Consider the following 19,253-nt stretch of genomic DNA (forward strand, 5'->3'; position numbering starts at 1 on the left):
CTGCTGAAATCACTCAATAGCCTCACTCTTCTGTATCTCCACAACCTTCTCCAGGCCTACGAACATCTCGCATTGTATCCTCTACATTCCTAAATCTGATCCTTGGCAGCTTTGCCTTTAATACTCAATAGAGTAAATCAATCCAACACAAGATGCTTTCTTCTCAATTATCGCACAACTAACTTTGGCCACACAACCTAATCTTTCCAATTATAACTCAGTATCCATGTTTTCATCATTGCACTGACCAGTTTACCCTAAAAGGAAACATATAAATGCAGTTTTTTTTCCCTCTGTTATTTTAACAAATGGCAGTAAAATCGTTTACATCGTCACAAATATAATTTGATTTAAATACTGGCTGCTGAAGTAAAGAGGCAATGTACTAATGAAATGCAATATAACCCCATCTCTTTTAATCCAATGTAATACAATTTACTGGCTACTAATCTCACACGTGCAGTTATATCACATACACTCAAGATTAAAGATTACCATTACATACATTTCAACTACTTTTTTAAAGAAAACGATTAAGAAAACATCCAGGATGTGGAAGAATGCATCCATAATTTCCATTGCAATATGTAATTTGTTAAGCATTTGAAAAGACAGAGAGCTATTTATTCAACCTAATGTCCTACGTACATGAAATTTTAGTTACTAGTGAAAATATAATGCTTACTTAGTTTAAACAGCAAGCTCCAGAATTTATTAAAACCCTCTCTTGAAGAATTTGACATCAAAGCTACAAAAGTAGAGAGAGAAGAGTTATGAAAAATGCCCGAGTGGCACGATCCACCTGCTTACCAATACTTTAGGACCAAGTACAGGAAGTGCCATGTGCATGTTAATCTCTGTGAATCATATTCACCTGAGATTAACCACCACAACATTTAGGGCCTCCCAATGTCAGAGTGATTACATTCCCAACTTCAGTTCTCTATTACAATCTGGTAATTTTATGAATATAAATATAAAAATGCAAAAAAGTGGCATTGCAAACTATGTAATCAACTGCAGTATTACAGATCTGCTCTAGCTGTATCGCTCTCTTACAAAGGAGACTTTAAACAAAGATTCATTATACTCCATCCACATAGTTGTAAATTAGATAACACATTATCTAATTTTTAAGCGTTCGGCCCAACAAACTTAAAATGTACTTTGGCCATTCCTTGTTTCTGTTATTAATCTTGCTGCACAGAAATTGATTCTAGGTTTTGTTTTGGAACATAATTAGTAAATTATATAGAAAAGAAAATTGCATTAAAAGAAACATCAGTGGCATTTAAAACAGAATATACAAGGATTAGAAAGCCTTATACAAGCCTCATCAAATTTCGAAACCATATCAGTATAACAATTTCTTGAACTAAAGAGTTAGGGCATAAATGCAGTTGATTAGTCTCAAGTCCCAGTCAATTAAAACAGAAGACAAAACAAAATGAGGAGATCCTCCAAGAGACAGGAGTTTATAACGTCCACACCAAACACAGATATCCAGGTGTCCAATCCATTCCATGTCAAAGATCAAACCAAAGACAAAAATGTATCAGAATGTAATCAAAGCAGAAGGATACATCTTCCGATAGCTGATTTCTAAATTACATAAAGGCACAAATACATAATTAGAAAAACTACTTCCTCTGAAGCCCAAAAGAAATCACCTTTAGACAATGTTTTCTCTAAACAATCAGGTCCCAACATGTTGATACAGTTATAAAGAAGGCAAGACAACTTCATTAGGAGTTTGAACAGATGTTAGTATGTCGACAAATACACTCAAAAACTTCTATGGATGTACCGTGCAGAGCATTCTGACAGGCTGCATCACTGTCTGGTATGGGAGGCTACTGCACAGGACCGAAAGCTGCAAAGGGTCGTAAATTTAGTTGGCTCCGTCTTGGGTACTAGCCTACAAAGTACCTAGGATATCTTCAAGAAGCAGTGTCCCAGAAAGACAGCGTCCATTGAGGACCTCCAGCATCCAGGGCATGCTCTTTTTTCACTGTTACCATCAGGTCGAAGGTACAGAAGGCTGACAGCAAACTCGTAGCGATTTAGGAACAGCTTCTTCCCCTCTGCCATTCAACTCCTAAATGGACATTGAACCCGTGAACACTAACTCACATTTTTAAAAATTTCTGTTTTTTTGCATGATTTTTAATATATTCAATATATGTATACTGATCTATTGGATTTATTTATTTATTTTTCTTCTATATTATGAATTGCATTGAACTGCTGCTGCCAAGTTAACAAATTTCTTGACACATACTGGTGATAATAAACCTCATTCTGATTCTTACCTCTTAGCCCACTGCTCTACTCTGCACACTCATGACTGTACATCTCTACAAATGCCAACTATAAATTTGCCAATGACTCTACTCTTGTAGATGGCAAGGAGCTCAAGTTCAGTTTACTGTCATTCCATCACACACATGTATACCGCTAAACAAAACAACACTCCTCCGGACCAAGGGACACAACACAGTACATACAACTCACACACAGAACAAATTAATATTATCACAAATAAATTAACAAAGAATAAGGCTCATTTATGACAAAAGTTAAAAAATAAACAGTACAAGGCAACTGAAGTTTCATAAGTGATGAGACCAGGGTGATGGTAGGGAGTTCAGTCATCTTATGGCCTGGGGGAAGAATTCCATCCCAACAGTTCTTGTCCTAATGCTCTGTACCTCCCACCTGATGATAGGGGGTCAAAGAGATTATTGAAGGGATGGGATCGATCATCGATAACATTAAGGGCCCTGCATCTGCAGCACTCCAGATAAATATTTCTGTTAGGTGTTATGTTGAGGAGGAGGCCTACAGGTTTGAAATAAGGTCAGCTGGTTGAGTAGCATCACAATAACAACCTTGCACCTATTATCAGCAAGACCAAGGAATTATTAGTGGATTTCAGAAAGGGGAAGTCAGGAAAACAAACAATAGTCCTCATTGAGGGGTTAGCAGTTCTTGGACATCAACATCTCCAGGGATCTACTCTGGACCCAACAAATGATGGAATCATGAGGAAGGCATGCCAGCAGTTCTACTTCATTAGGAGCTTGAGGAAATTTGGTACATCACCAAAGTCTTTTGCAAATTTTTATACACATTCAGTGGAGAGCATTCTGACTAATTGCATCACAGCTAGCATGGTGTTTCCAATACACAGGATCATGACAGCTGAGAGGGTTGTAGACTCAGTCAGCTCCACCATGGGTACAATCCTCCCCACCATCAAGAACATCTTCAAGAGCTGGTGCCTAAAGGTGACAGCAGCCATCACTGAAGATCCTCACCATCTGGTTCATGTTCTCATGTTACTACCATCAAGGAGGTTATACAGGAGCCTGAAGAACCCGACTCAATGATTCAATGAAAATTTTTCCCTCTGCCATTAGATTTCATAACGATCCATGAAACCATAAACACCATCTCATTATTGTTTCTATGTACTATATTGTAATTTACAGATTTTGTCTTTGTAAAATATTGCTGCTATAAAACAACAAATTTTATGTCACATGTTAATAATAATAAACCTGATTCTTTTCTATCAATCAAGTATAGTTTGACTAGTGAACTTTTAAATCCTTTTTGTTGGGATTTAGTTCTATGGTTGCCTATAAGCAAGTTATTAATAAACATGCAGAAAATTAGACAGCAAATACTTAAGAACAAATAGTTTAAAAAAATACCCCGAATTCTACTCAGAATAATCCAACTTGATTTTTATTCAGTCATAAAACTCCATCCATGCCCATGCAAAATTTACTCTTTCCTATGTCCATCTTTTAAAATGCCACAAGGATTTTAAAAATCATGGCTAGATCATCAACCATCCCATTTGATTGTGGGGAGACCTGGTCAGTGGTGCAATGAAGATGATGATCCGGTCGAGTGACAAATTGTAATTATTTTGAGCATACAATTGGTATCATATGTGACTTCAATTTAGTTTAGACTAAAATGCACAACCTTACTAAATTAATGAAAACATAAGATACCCAAACAACGAAAGATATAAATGCAACCCTTGCAACATTCTATACAGAGCAAGCTGTAACAAAATTGAGCATATTAATGTGGCCTGAGTGCCATTGTTAAGTATTGGACCCATCCACTTGAACTACTACAGTGGGAAAGATTAGGAATTATCTGAAGGTCATCATATTTGACAATTCAGAAATCTCTTCTGCACCCTTACAATGGTATTGCTATGAACACAAAAGTATATTTGGAATACTATCATTAAGCAAAGATTAAACAAGAACACAGAACCATATACAAGGATTCAGATATTTCTTGAGAACAAACAGCTTCTGTTCTTTGTTAGTGAGGAGTTAACCAAATCTGATTTTTCATTTGCATACTAACTGAAAATCACCAAAACATTATTTAACTGACAGTAAATTTTACAAGACTCAAATCAGTTCACTTAAAGTATTTAGTTTTCAATGCCCTGGTGACTTGATGCCAAGCAATGAAGAAACATTAAATTTATTAATTTACACACAATTAATGACATATCTGTTTCCAAGATAAGACAGGCATTTCATCTTTGCTCTATTTTCTAATTCCTTACATATTATGCTTTCTAAAAAAAAATTAGTTGCCACTGCAGCAAGTACTTAAATTCCAGGGCCAAATCTTTTAGAATACGTTACAGCATTAAAAATCAGTCACATTCTAGAGAACATTTCATGTTGCCCCTGGCAAAGCTTCTCAAGCTTCAACAGCAACACTGTTTTCAACTAGAAAATGCTGTTTGCTGCAGATTCAGCACATAATTTATGCGAAGTGCAAATTATTCCTTGGTAATTCAGCGTTATACTGATCTAGGATATTTCATAAATTGGAAAATCCTGTAATCTATCATGTTGTATATCCACCAATTAGGCAGCAAATAAACCAAGAAGCCGTCATGAAAGTGTAAATTAAATGATTATGGTGACCAGATTCTTTCAGAAAGAAACACAAAGTATTTTTAAAAAGAAAACTTTAATTACTGTAAGGTGGGCTTTAGTGGGTGTAATATAGTAACACCACTATATCTGATCAATATGAAGTTATAATTCTCTATGATATAATCACAGTTTGCATCTCCCACAACAAATGAACAATTTTACATACTAACTGCATCTTGTAAACATCTTGCATTCATTGGAAGATCACTGTTCCAGTAATCACACTGCTTTCATTGGAAATGGTTGCCAATTTACGTCAGCTGCAGTTGTAGAGACAATTTAATCATACAAATAGTTCTTACATCCTTCACATTTTTAACTAAATATACCGCGTTGTTTTTCAGTTTGTAAGTAAATAACCTGTAATTGTTTTCCAGATTGTCTATAGGTAATCTTAAATCCTTCAGAAACTTCCACTGTGCGTCCATTCATTGACTGGCACTGCACAATGTACAGGCACTCCAATATGTAGCTTTCCTTTCAATTTATACCCATCAAGAGTCAGCAAATTTCGGCAGTCTGTTAGATTATTAACACACACACACACTCAAACGTGCAAGGAGTGGGTATGAAAGCCCAACAGAAATGGTGATCCAGCACAATTACCCAAAGACAGTAATATTTTTAAACAATTAACATTGCCAAAAACAGCAGTAAGCCCAAGGAATAGAAACATTCCAGAATGCAAGAAAGAGTGAAAAATTAGTAAGGAAAATTATGGGGTAATCCAATGAGACATAAATTTGGGTGTGCAAAACGAAAAAAAAATAGCACAAATTAACATGAGACTCTTGCAGTCTGAGGCAGCATAAATTATATTAAGAAATGAAGAAATGAGAGAAATTCATGGCAAAGGAAACCTGTAAATGGTGAATAACAATATCAAGAGCAAAAAAAATTGAAACTAAAGATGCTGGACATCTAAAATTAAAGCAGAAAATATTAGAAACACTCAGCAAGGTCAGGATGCATCTGTTGGAAGCAGTAACAAAGTTGATACTTCAGGTCAAAAGTTCTTCATCAGATAACCAGAACAGAACTCAACACTGTTTCTCTTCCCATAATATTTCCAACATATCGTATTGTTATTTTAATTCAAGAGTGAATAGAAGCTCAAAAAAATGAACAAAAAATGGTTAAATAACAGAATTCAAAAGGAGATAAATCATTTGGATGGCCAACTTGTTTCCCAAGGCATTGAAAGAGCAGCTATGTAGCTAGTAGAAGCACTAATCTCTATTTTCTAAACTTTCATACATTCAAAAATGGTTTCTTAAGATTGAAAGGCAACAAATATAATCCCACTATTTAAGAAAGTCCTTTAAGTAATCCCTTCAGATTAGGAATGACTTGCTTCCACTCAGTTTTGACGACTGAGAGGACTAATAATACTAATGTGGGGGCAGAAGGTGCCAAATAGGGTGGGCAGTTTGTGGGATGGTGTGCTCTTTCCACTTCCAATGCAGAAGCTCTATGTGCTCCCTCTGCATGGATATGACATGCTCAACACTGTCTATATGTTTCTTCTTCACTACAAGCAATAATTGGTCAGTAATTATCGAGAGTTCACAGAGATGCTGGATTTCTCCAACAATGCATTACAGCAATACAGAACAGGAAGAAACTATGTCAAACAAAAATTATATTTTTAATTTATGTTTTGCATTAAATTCAATTACACAAAAACATAAATGTACCCACCTAACATCTATGATCTAAAATACAGGTAAAAATTATGCACCGTATTATTAGACAAGAGCCCAAAATAAACTGTGTCAACAAGGTATCTAGCCCTCGACAATTTTTTAAAGATAAAGCATAAAAAACATTTAGGGAAAGCACTCCCAAAAAGATTATGTTTCCTAAAATAAATTATCTCATAAAAATTGTCATTAAGTTTAAAAATTAAAACTTCACCTACAATTTCACTGTATGAAGATCAAAACCGGGGAGATCATAAAAACTTCGTACAAATTGAAGAATGTGGAATTCGAGAAAATTGCAAAATTAATGAAAAGAATGTTCCTTATTTTTGGTACTGAGACCAATCTCACACAACTCCTTTGGTTGTAAACACATGACCTACGGACACCCCACACAAAGGAACAAGCATTTGGAGGCCATGAGCACCCACATCCCTTCTCTCTGCACCCCAATCCCCTCCCTGAACTGCAACAACTAGAGTTAGATCAAGGCAAGCACAACTGGGAATGCTGACCAGACTTACTCTCTGAGTTCAGTGAGGTTGACTGGTCAGCTACCTGACCGCTCTCTAGTTACAGCTGTCTCTGTGATTCTCTCTCACATTCTGTTTGTGTACATTTTGTTCTTTTACCACAGATGATGGTGTGGCGGCATACAGGAATAAAATAGGTCAGCCGGTTGAGTGTTTCATAACAACCACCTTGCATTCAATGGAAGCAAATGTAAATAACTGACTGTGACTTTAGTAAAGGGAAATCAGTCAAATAAGCACCAGTCCTCATTACTATAGCACTAAACCCTTCTGAGTTTGGCTGTTTGCATATTTCATAATGTCCCACCATGCCCTTGATGACTCTCGACTCCGTAGTTTTTTTCCAATCACTCAAGCTTTGAACAAGCTCTCCTAATAGCTGCTCAGATCATAGTTCTTGCAACAGTCTTAGAGCACAGAAATTAACCTGATGACCTACCAAGACCACATCAGAACAGCTTTCTGTCTTAAAGATGTAAAGGTGCTCTACAAATGCAAGTTACTCTTCTTGACATTGGACGATATTGCACTGAGTTGAGCTTCAATATTCACAGATCAGGATATTTAGCTGTGGCCAAAAATAAACAAATCAGAAATATGATTTTTTTTTAAAAGCACTTCTCCAACTATCACACTCCCACCAGTGTCATTTCAGCCAGCATCAGACAACAGCTGAGACAAGAATCCAATCTGATAGTACTTAAATCCAAATGTCTGAGCCTAACTAGATAATTTCTTTAATGTAGGTTAAAGTGTTAAGTCACCATATTTAATCAAAGTCAAAGAGCCAGCAAAAATTTCATTGGTAGGTTAAACATATAAAAAACTTTGCACCTTTTAGACAAGCAGCAAGGAATAAGAACACTAATTTCATATTGACAAAAGCAAAGATCAACCTACTATAAACAACCATAGTTCATGTGGAATCCAATATCAATGGAAATTAATTATCCAGACAGTAACTTAATCATCTAATCAACTACAATGACAAGTGCCAACATTTCCCTAGAGTACAAAGCTGGGGCTGACGAGAGCAGTAGATTTCAGCCAGAAAAAAAATCTAGTGCAACCAACACCACCTCCACCACTGATCTTAATAATCAACATCAGACAAGGACAATAACTACTATTCCTAAATACAGTTGGTGACTTGCAATTAAAACGCACACCATTGTGACCTAGAATAACCTTCCTATTTTCTACCTGTTACTGCTGCACCCCAATGCCCACTTTAATGAACTGGAAATAAATCAGTGCTAGATAGAAATCTATTCTCCATTTCACGGTACATGATATCTGTTGCTTTGTCACCAGTCATAAAGGCAAAAAAAAATTCTTATCAAGCTAAAACAGATTAATATTCTACAGGAATAAAAATTCATTTCAGTCAATGCATTTTAATGTAATGTGCTTCTAGAAATACATACTTAATTTATTACCTCGACTATTCTCAACTGTACTGGTAATGCACCAAAGCATTAGAGGGCTTTAAAGTGATTGGATCCTAAGCTTGTGAAGATTACACTTGTATTACCAACCAATTCAAGAGAATACAGAATGATCATTTCATATAACCATTAGCACACTGTACTGAAACCCTGATGTCAATGATTCTAGGATAACCAATTGTGAAAATAATAAGAAAACGAACTTCAGAAGCATTTTATTTACATTCCCATTTAACATTCAACCCATTTTAACCTCACAGTATACTTGAAATGTTTTGTTTAGATGGATCAATTTGCAACATACACTATTAAACATTAACATTAATTAGCTAACCTACATTTAATTTGAACCCCTTAAGAGTGAGACTCCACATCAAGTAACCTATCCATTTTTATCCCAATTCAGGAATGGAATGCAACTCCTTCAGAAATAAAACAAGGTTGACAAAAATGGCATGCAACTTGATATGCAATTTTAACACTAAATCAATTGAAAGGGGGAAGGTCTTTTTGCTCTCTCATTACAAACTGGCAAGCAAATGCTTATGTCATTCATGTTATCAATTTCACAATTCTACCTCAATTCCAATCCTCATTTGCTTCAAATGTTAACCTCATTCTGCATCTTTCCAAGTTCACGTCATTATACCATCAAACACTCTTCTACACCCGCCCCCGCCCCCGTTTTAAAAATGTAACCCCGGATCACTGGGATGAAATCGTAATTATAAATAATTCAATCAAATCAGGTACACAACTGAAGAAAATCAAAACTGTACAACGGCTTCAAAATTTGGTTGCAATGGTGATGAGAAGGAAGACAACTATTTTTAAGCAGCACTTACATCAATGAGTAAAAGAAAAAGTTTAGGATTACTGGACTTGAGAAATCATGGTCAAAATGAAGAGTAGCATTTTCTCCTTCCAATGGACTTGGTCCTATCTTAGTAATATTTTCTTTGTTTTTCTTCGCTTCCTGGCTGTCACCGAGTTGATAACAATAAAATGGGAGATGACAATTATGAGAAGCAAAAATGCAAATAATTATAGCAATAATGTGACTGAACAAGTTGAAAGCTGTGGAGGAGTTGTCCCCCCTCCCACTGACAGTTGGTGGCACACGCAGCTGCCCGGCTCCGACTGACCCACACTCTTCACAAGCTCCCTCTCTAGGCCTAATCTCTACCTGCCTCTCGCCTCAAAACAAACTGCAGCCCTGGCCGCGCACCTCAAAGATGATAAAGGGTAGTTACGGCCAGCCATTACTCACCGACTGGCCACTAACTCCTGCAACCAAGCGTTCGAGCAAGGGAAGAGGAACAAGCACCCAAGCTCAAAAGACATTAAGCGAAAACTCCGAAGCAACCCTGCCTGCTGTCATCAAGCGTCCGCTTCTCTCTATTGGCCGTTCAAGATTTATTGACACGATCAAGCGGTAGCTCTTTCCATGCGATTGGGTGAAAACACCGTCCATCTAAAGTGCCCGCCCACTCTGGAAGAGCTTCCGGTGCCGCTCGGTTACAAAGTGTAGATACGTGAGAAATGAAGCAGTACCGAGGCTGTCAAACTAGTCCGCTCTGCAAAAGTAGTACCGTGCATATATTTGGCGCTTTGTTCACACCAGTATGCTTTTTGTAGTGCAATTAATCTATATTTATATATATCTGCTTTTTTCTCATTGGAAATGTCTTGCAATATTCGCATTTAATAAAGAATGCGGGAATCCATACTTTTGCCTTATTCCAGCAGCAAAGTTCCTCCCCCAGCTGGCTGCAATTGGAAGAATCATTGCTGCCGCTGAGAGGTTGCGATGGAGCGTTCTCATTCCACCCACCATTCTAACCCACATTGCTTCAATCTTTGACAGGTTTTCGGGCCAGAGGGAGAAAGCTCGAAGGAGAATTACACATGATGCTTCATAATTAACTGTTATAAAATTACACATCAGCCTTCCCATTAATTATAAAAAATTCAATTCAAAGCTTAACCTACATGGTGTGGGGAGGAATAGCAACTACAATGAATTACTCATGAAACGTCAACAGACTAACGACGTAAATGTTTTAAAACACTTATTATGCAAATATTTGTCAAAATAATGATTGCATTCTGGGGTTAAATATTTAAAATAGCATTTGGTGCACTTTATTAATGTTATGCCTTCAACGGAGGGGAAAACGACAAAGAATCCGCTTAGTAACATACAAAATACCGGAGGAACTCGGCAGGTCATCTGCTGAGAACCTGCCTGTATTTTAAGGTCCGAAGTATACGTTTACAAAGCCGTTTACCAACTGTATTAAAACTAAGAATCTGAATTAGCCAATGTTACCCTTATTCCTGCGATGGCATTGACCACAACGCAAACCTTCCTCCCAAGTGAAATAAGCAGTGGGCTTACTACTGAGAATACTGTCGGGTAATGGACAATATTACAGATATCAGCAATTTACTGAATTAGGTGCTCTAATTGCTACTTGAAGTTGAAGAACTTCTAAGCCATTCTTTAGGATCTTCATACTACATTTCCCTAAGTGCAATGTTTGGTGGATGAGGTAGAGAATAATATCTAAATTATGCAGATGCTTGAAAAGTGGCCGTCCCAGAAGTACAGAGAATAATGAGAAGATCAGCAGAAGACTGGCCTTGAGGGGTAGAAAAGGTTGTGGTAGAAATTTAAATAAAACAATCATTGGAATAATAATATAGTTGAACTAGGATAATTCACAGCATGATGCCACTTCTTTCATTTTAATAAGTTATTATTGTATATATTATTATTCCATACTTTATTGATTAAATTTACGCACTGGAAGTGTGTTTTTAAATGTTGTTACAAAACTATTTCCTGCTCAGGATCAATAAACTACTTATTATTTCTTCCATAACCAATCAAATCCATGACCCAGTTTTTATGAACTGCACCTCCTAAAAGTAATTAGATGTAAACACTGGTATTCAACTACATCCAACACTACTGTTGAACCTATTCATTATTTCAAAAATTCAAACCACATGTATTATCAAAGTTGTGGAAACTTGTAAAATTGGTCAGCTCCAGCATGGGTACTAGGCTCCGTGGTATCAAAGTCATCTTCAAGGAGCAGTGTCTCAAGAAGGTGGTGTCCATCATTTAGGATCCCCCACCACTCAGGACGTGCCCTTTTCTCATTGTCACCATCAAGAAAGAGGTACAGAAGCCTGATGGCACACTCAGACATTCAATAATAGCTTCTTCCCCTCTGGCAACTGATTTCTAAATAGACATGAACAAAGTATAGCAGGCATCATATGGAAATGCTTTCAGTGGAAAATGTGCTAAACACGAAGAACAATTCCATATAGTCAATGCTTTCTTTTGAAACTACACACATACTTCATACCTCCTCGTTCACATCCACATCACAGTCACCAGTGTCATTTGGACTGAGATTCACAGCTTTTAGGAACCCATTGTTCAGACCTACACTCCAAATAAAATCCACAATACATATTCAAAGGCAGAAGATTGGTAGCCAAAGCCATTTGCTAAATGTAAATAACCTAAATCCAAAAATCACTCTAACAGTAGTATGCAAAGGAGATTGAAAGTATTTGTTGACTAGATGTGAAGGGATCAAGCCAAGACATTTAAGGGTCTCTGCGTGATATGTCAACTGTTTATTCATTTCCATAGATGCTGCCTGACTTGCTGTGTTTCTCCAGCATTTTGTGTGTTGCTTTGGCTTTCCAGCTTCTGCACACTTTCTCGTTTTCTTTTCAAAATATTGAATAAATGTTAAAGTCTGTTGTCAATCAACATTTGAGACCATTTCAATGGAACCTTCATGGATCATTTAGCCCCTTAAAGTCAAAATTGTCAGTGTCTTGAGAAAATACGATTTGTAAGGAGTAGTGCCAGAATTGGAATCAGGTTTAATAGCACTACCATGTGGTGAAGTTTGTTTTGTGGCAGCAGTACAGTGCAATACACAATTTAAAAACTACAAATTACACTAAGAAATATATAATTTAATATTTTGTATACTGTATAAGTAGTGCAACAGAGCAAAAACATACTGAGTGTTCTCAGATTTGTTGTCCTTTCAGAAATCTGATGGCAGAGGGGAAGAAGCTAGAAGCTGTTCCTGAAATGTTGAGAATGTACCTTCAGGGTCCAGTACCTTCTTGATGGTAGTAACAAGAGGGTATGCCCTGGGTAATGGGTATCCTTGATGATGGATGCTATCTTTGGAGGTATCACCTTTTTAAGGTGCCGTGGATGCGGGGGAGGCTAGTGCTCATAATGAAGCTGGCAGTTTACAACTTTCTGCAGCTTTTTCTGATCCTGTGCAGGGCCCCTTCATAGCAGATGGTGATGCAATCAGTTAGAATGTTTTCCACAGTACATCCGTTGAAATTCATCAACGTATTTAGTGACACACCAAGTTTCCTCAAACTCAGAATGAAATCTAACTGCTATCGTGCCTTCATTGTAATTGCATCAATACGTTGGTGCCAGGTTAGATCCTCAAAGATATGGACACACAGGAACTTAAAACTGTTCACCTTTTCCACTGCTAATCTCTTGATGACTGTACTATTCCACAATTTCCCCTTCTTGAAGTCCACAATCTATTCCTTGGTCTTACTCAAAGTTGAGTGCAAGGTTGTCGTTACCACAGAGATAAAATCTAGTGTAAGCAGCTGAATGTAGTTGTTCACAATATCACATTATTAGTCAAAGAAATTGACTCAAAAACAATGAAGAATTTAAGCAATATGAAATGCCACCCCTTCTCAGTTTTTTTCAGCATAGCATCTACTCCCAAAATCAGGTCTTCCATTTCAGGACATTTGATATGTACTTGTTTCAGGAAATGTGAATTCCCTTCAACAATGGTTGATGGGAGTCTTCTCACATTCCCTCCATTTATTAAATCTCTGCTCTCACACTCCCCCCCCCCCCCCCCACCACCAAATAATCACCACTGTTTCCTCTTCATACTGGCCATCTTTTCTCCTCACTCAGGTCTGATGCAGCATTTTGACCCAAGATATCAAGTTCTTCCCAAACCCCTCAAGATGCTGCTCAACACATTGTGTTCTACAGCAGATCTGTAGTTGCCCCAACTTCCAGATGTTCGGAATCCTGTGTCATCGCAGGTTACATTTGGTTTCAGCCATATCATGCAGGAGTGGAATATTAACTTAATTTTGATATGTACTGATATTATTATCTAATAGCAATGTCCAGCTCCCTCAATATGAAACTCAAAATCAAAGCAGGTTTAATGTCACTGGCATGTCATGAAATTTGTTTTGCAGCAACAATGCATTGCAATATATAATGATAAACAAATACAAATTATACAAGATAAATATATAAAATTTTAAATCAAGTGGTGTAAAAGAGCAAAAAAAGTGAAATCCAGACACAGCAATGGATAGACTATGGTAGCCAAGGTTCAGACTCCAGCCAATTCTTACAACAGAAATAAGGCAACAAACAAAATCAGCCAATGTAGTACAATGTAGTACAGGGGTCCCCAACAATTTTTATGCCATGGACCAATACCATTAAGCAAGGGGTTAATTAAGCAAGCAACCACAACATAGTGGTTAGCACGACACTATTTCAGCTCGGGGCATCAGAGTTCAGAGTTCAATTCCAGTGCCAACTACAAGCAGGTTTATACGTTCCTTCCTGTGAGAGCATGGGTTTCCTCCCACACTCCAAAGACATACTGGTTAATAGGATAATTGGTCATTGTATTATTACCCCACAATTAGGCTACAGTTAAATCAGTGGGTTCTTGGGTGGTGTGGTTCAAAAGACTGGAAGGGCCTGTTCCTCTAAATTAAAATAAGTAAATATAAATTCTGCCCAATTACATTACAATTGATTTTCAAAACATAGAACAGAAATGAGCGAAAAATGAATTATCTAAAGTCAATTATGATTGGCGGTAAGAGGGTGTGAGGCAATTCAGCAAGCCAGCTGATTGTAACACTTGGTCTCTCTAAGCATGAGCTTTTAGAATGCAGTATAGATCCTTGCTATTTACCAGGTATAGAGGCATTCATTTTCCTGCAGGTAACAGACAAGGCTACTGGTAATGACACCAAAGCTGTGATGACACTCTCTCCTTGAGTTTCAACTGGTAAGTTATACGGTAGCTTCTGTAGTCAGTCTAGACCAGGGGTGGCCAACCTTTTACATTCCATGCATCAATTTTTTCACGCTCAAGTTCAGATGCAGGCACCATACAATTCTTGTAAAAATGTTAATATAAACATATTTAGCATTTTTACAATAGTATATTGATTTAACATAAAAACAAGATAAACATAACTTACCTTAATATGACTTCTAACAAATATATTTTGTCTTCTTTTAAGTTCTTCCTTTTTCGTAATCACATTCTTTCCGTAACTCAGACCCAAGCACTAGCTTCAGTTTTCCTATTTCAGTCTGATGTTGTGTTTTATAGTGTCTATTAAGATCATGTCTTCTATTATGTGAGAAAGTGTTTTCACAAACAATGCACAAGTCTTCCTGATGAACCCACTATAAATAGGAACTTATTTTCCCACTGTTCATTGTGCAACTTCTAATCCTCCAATGTGCCATAGGTTGGCCATTCCTGCTCTAGACCCTGGCCCTGATCACAAACCTACCCAACATTCATGATCCCTAGTGTTTCCCATCATGACTCTGGCTTGACTTCACAACTTGCCATCAAATGCTGTGGTCAACAGGGTCCACCAGAAAAAATGAGGGAGGACCTTGGAGAAATGCACAATACTTACCAATACTCCTAGTAATATGTGGCTATCTCATACATACGACTCTGTAAATCTGCATGTTAGTGGATAAGGCAATGTATAATTCAATGTAGAGCAATTAAACTTCTTGGATGTGGTGTAGAATAAAATATCATTGTCAAAAGACAAGCAAAAATTGTTTACTCAGTGTTCCACTAAATACTGCCTAAACTGAAACAGGCTTCCAGCAATTACACACAGCAAATTCCAATAACTGCTTCAGGGAGAAGTACATCTATCACAAGTAATAATGAAATGACTATATTCCTGACATTGTGAGTTGCCCATGACAGGTTACTTATAAAATGCTCTCTGCCAAGGGTAGCACAATAAATGGATCAACCATGATAATGCGGCTGGGCGATATGGAAGACCGTGTAAGGAATCTGGAGCAGCAGCTGGATGACCTTTGACCCCATAAGGGAGAGGCAGTCATAGATGAGAGCTACAGGGAGGTAGTCACACCTAAGCTGTCGGGAGCAGGTCACTGGGCGACAGAGCAGGAAACGTGAAGGTGAGTGGACAGGTAGTGCAGAGCACCCCTGTAGCCACTCCCCTGAATAATAATTATACCATCCTGGTTACTGTTGGCAGGGATGACCGACCAGGTGTGAGCCACAGTTGCACTGAGTCTGACCTTGTGGTGCAGAAGGGTGGGACGGAGAAGAGCAGAGCTGTCATCACTGGCGACTCTATAGTCCGGGGAGCAGACAGGAGATATTGTGGACTTGAGAAGGACACCCGCATGGTTTATTCCCTCCCAGGTGCCAGGGTCAGGGATGTCTCTGATCGGGTGCACGACATCCTGGTACGAGAAGGAAAGCAACCATAAGTCGTGATACACGTTGGTACCAACGACATAGGCAGGAAGAGGGATGAGGTCCTGAAGTGTGAGTTTCAGGAACTAGGCAGGAGTCTGAAGAACAGGACCTCAAGGGTGGCGTTCTCAGGATTGCTGCCAGTGCTACGTGATAGTGATAAGAATTGGAGGAGGTGGCAGCTGAATGCGTAGCTGAGGAGTCGGTGCAGGGGGCAGGGTTTTAGATTTTTAGATCATTGGGATCTCTTCTGGGGAAGGTGGGACCTGCACAGATTGGATGGGTTGCAATATCCTTGCAGGTAGGTTTGCTAGCATGGTTCGGGAAGGTTTAAACTAATTTGCAAGGGGGAATGGGACCCAGAGCGATAGAGTAGTGGAAGAAGTGCATAGAGTAAAGCCAGATGTAACATAAAGAGGTTTTGAGGAAAGAGAAACAGAATAAAGGGTATAAATGTAGTAAGGTGGAAGGGCTAAAGCGTGCAAACTTCAATGCAAGAAGCATCGGGAACAAAGGTGATGAACTGAGCTTGGATACATACATGAAATTATGATGTAGTAACCCTTACAGAGACTTGGCTGGCACCAGGGCAGGAAAGGATTCTCAATATTCCTGTATTTCAGTACTTTAAAAGGGATGGGGGGGGGGGGGGAAGGGGAGGAGGGGTGGCATTACTGGTCAGGGATACTATTACAACTACAGAAATGGTGGGTAATATAGCAGGATCCTCTTTTGAGTCAGTATGGGTGGAAGTCAGGAACAGGAAGGGAGCAGTTACTCTTTTGGGAGTATTCTATAGGCCCCCTGGTAGCAGCAGATATACCAAGAAGCAGATTGGGAGGCAGATTTTGGAAAGGTGCAAAAATGACAGTGTTATTATCATGGGTGACCCTAACTTCCCTAATGTTGATTGGCACCTGATTAGTTCCAATGGTGGGGCAATTTGTTTAAGGAGGTCCAGGACAGATTCCTGTCACAGTATGTTGACAGGTCGACTCGGGAGAATGCCATACTGGATCTAGTATTAGGTAACAACCTGGGTCAAGATCTCTCAGTGAGTGAGCATTTGGGGACAGTGACCACTGCTCCCTGGCCTTTGGCATTATCATGGAAAAGGATAGTATCAGAGAGGACAGGAAAATTTTTAATTGGGGAAGGGCAAATTCTGAGGCTAGAACTTGCAGGTGTGAATTGGGATTGTTTTTGCAGGGAAATGTACTGTGGGCATGTGGTCAATATTTAGGGACCTCTTGCAGGATGTTAGGGATAAATTTGTCCTGGTGAGGAAGATAAAGAACAGTAGGGTGAATGAACCGCGGGTGACAAGTGAGGTGGAAAATCTAGTCAGGTGGAAGGCAGTGTACACGAGGTTTAGGAAGTAAGGATCAGATGGGTCTATTGAGAAATATAGGGTAGCAAGAAAGGAGCTGAGGAGAGCAAGGGGGCATGAGAAAGCCTTGGCGAATAGGGTAAAGAAAAACCCCAAGGCATTCTTCAATTATGTGAAGAACAAAAGGATGACAGGAGTGAAGATAGACTGATTAGAGATAAAAGTGGGACGATGTGCCTGGAGGCTGTGGAAGTGAGCGAGGTGCTAAATGAATACTTCTCTTCAGTATTCTCCAATGAGAGGAAACTTGATGACAGTGAGGACACTAGTGAGGTTGATGTTCTGGAGCATGTTGTTATTAAGGGAGAGGTGTTGGGAGTTGTTAAAATACATTAGGACGGATCAGTCCCCAGGCTTCTCCATGAGGTGAGGGAAGAGATTGCTGAGCCTTTGGCTAGGATCTTTATGTCCACGGGAATGGTACCGGAAGATTGGAGGGAGATGTTGTTCCCTTGTTCAAAAGAGGTAGTAGGGATAGTCCAGGTAAATTATACACTAGTGAGCCTTAGGTCTGTGGTGGGAAAGCTGTTAGAGAATCATGGTCTGATCAGGGACAGTCAGCATGGCTTTGTGAAGGGCAGATCGTGTCTAACAAGCCTGCTAAGAGTTCTTTGAAGAGGTGACCAGGCATATAATTGAGGGTAGTGCAGTGGATGTGATCTACATGGATTTTAAGTAAGGCATTTTACAAGGTTCCACATGGTAGGCTTATTCAGAAAGTCAGAAGGCATGGGATCCAGGGAAGTTTGACCAGGTGGATTCAGAATTGGCTTGCCTGCAGAAAGCAGAGGGTTGTGGTGCAGGGAATACAGATTGAGGGGTTGTGACTAGAGTCCTACAAGGATTGGTTCTGGGACCTTACCTTTCGTGATTTTTATTAACGACCTGGATGTGGGGGGTAGAAGGGTGGGTTAGCAAGTTTGCAGATGACACAAAGGTTGGTGGTGTTGTGGATAGTATAGTGGATTGTCAAAGATTGCAGAGAGACATTGACAGGATACAAAAGTGGGTTGAGAAGTGGCAGATGGAGTTCAACCCAGAGAAGTGTGAGGTGGTACACTTTGGAAGGACAAACTCCAAGGGAGAGTACAAAGTAATTGTACTGGGGGTCTGGGGGATCCCCTAAAGTTGCCTCACAGGTAGATAGGGTAGTTAAGAAAGCTTATGGGGTGTTAGCTTTCGTAAGTTGAGGGATAGAGTTAAGAGTTGTGAGATAATGATGCAGCTCTATAAAACTCTGGTTAGGCCACACTTGGAGTACTGTGTCCAGTTCTGATCACCTCACTATCGGAAGGATGTGGAAGCATTGGAAAGGGTACAGAGGAGATTTACCAGGATGCTGCCTGGTTTAGAGAGTATGCATTATGATCAGACATTAAGGGAGCTAGGGCTTTACTCTTTGGAGAGGAGGAGGATGAGGAGACATGATCAAGGTATTCAAGATATAAAGAGGAATTGATAGAGTGGACAGCGCCTCTTCCCCAGGGCATGACTGCTCAATACAAGAGGACATGGTTTTAAGGTAAGGGGTGGGAAGTTCAAGGGGGAAATTCGAGGAAGGTATTT

General features: G+C 38.9%; 1 protein-coding gene across 5 annotated transcripts in view; it reads right to left on the reverse strand.

Annotated features, from left to right (window-relative positions):
- kdm4b (lysine (K)-specific demethylase 4B) overlaps positions 1-10,063 on the reverse strand; it is a 558,544-nt gene extending 548,481 nt beyond the window's left edge. For all 5 annotated transcript variants that reach the window (XR_009516110.1, XR_009516111.1, XM_059991637.1 and 2 more), the window contains exon 1: positions 9,943-10,063. The gene's annotated coding sequence lies outside the window, so the exon portion shown is untranslated. The remainder of the gene's footprint in view (positions 1-9,942) is intronic.
- Between the last annotated feature and the right edge of the window lie 9,190 nt (positions 10,064-19,253).

Source organism: Hypanus sabinus, chromosome 16 (genome assembly GCF_030144855.1).
Source record: "Hypanus sabinus isolate sHypSab1 chromosome 16, sHypSab1.hap1, whole genome shotgun sequence".
Taxonomy (NCBI): domain Eukaryota; kingdom Metazoa; phylum Chordata; class Chondrichthyes; order Myliobatiformes; family Dasyatidae; genus Hypanus; species Hypanus sabinus.